This window comes from Tupaia chinensis, unplaced genomic scaffold (assembly GCF_000334495.1).
Source record: "Tupaia chinensis unplaced genomic scaffold, TupChi_1.0 Scaffold143711_1, whole genome shotgun sequence".
NCBI classification, from domain to species: Eukaryota; Metazoa; Chordata; class Mammalia; order Scandentia; family Tupaiidae; genus Tupaia; species Tupaia belangeri.
In genome coordinates this window covers 820,081-820,963 of record NW_006203559.1, presented here as the reverse complement: position 1 = coordinate 820,963, position 883 = coordinate 820,081, and positions in this window count along the sequence as shown.

The window sequence follows — 883 nt, the reverse complement described above, 5'->3', positions numbered from 1 at the left end:
AAGGTCCTCAACTTCACTGTCTGTTAATGAGGAGGAATTGGGTGGTGGTTGCCATTCATGTATCAGAAAATGGGCTCAGAGATAGCCACCCAAATGGTCCTTTGGTTTTCACTAACCCTTTTCCTCCTTTTTCTTTTTTTTTTTCTTTTCTTTTTTTGGAGAGGTTTTTGCTATAGGGTGTGTGTGCTCACCAGAAAGACAGAGAGACAGAGAGACAGAAAGCACGAAATCCCCCCCCCACCCCCGGGGGGATGACCACACCACAATCCCTTCTCCTCCATTCTCCTCTCGGGATGTTGGGCACACACACACACGTGCCCGGTGTGAGTTTAAGCCACCGGGTCTGGGACTAGAACCATGGTTGACTACATGGGAGTCCAGTGACATAACCATTACACTAACTGCTGGTCCCTTCATTAACCTTTTTCTGGGTGGAAGGAGAGAAGTTTCCTCATCAATCCACCAGTACACTTCAAGTCCATCCCTCTGTAATGTATTAGTACTAATACATCCTGGGAAGCAAAGTTTCACCTCCTTTTAGACAATGGTGACACATACACACACTAACCACTGTAAGCAAAAACTACGGGAATCCTTAGAATTTTGGCCATTCTTGGGACCAGCAGTTAGCGTAATGGCTGTGTTGCTGGACTCCCACGTAGTCGACCGCGGTTCGAGTCCCAGACCCAGTGGCTTAAACTCACACTGGGCGCGTGTGCGTGCATGCCCAAGATCCCGAGAGGAGAATGGAGGAGAAGGGATTGCGGCATGGCCATCCTCCCTGGGGGGCGATTTCTCGCTTTCTGTCTCTCTGTCTCTCTCTGTCTGTCTGGCGAGCGCACGTGCCCTAAAGCAAAAACCTCTCAAAAAAGAAAAAAAAAAA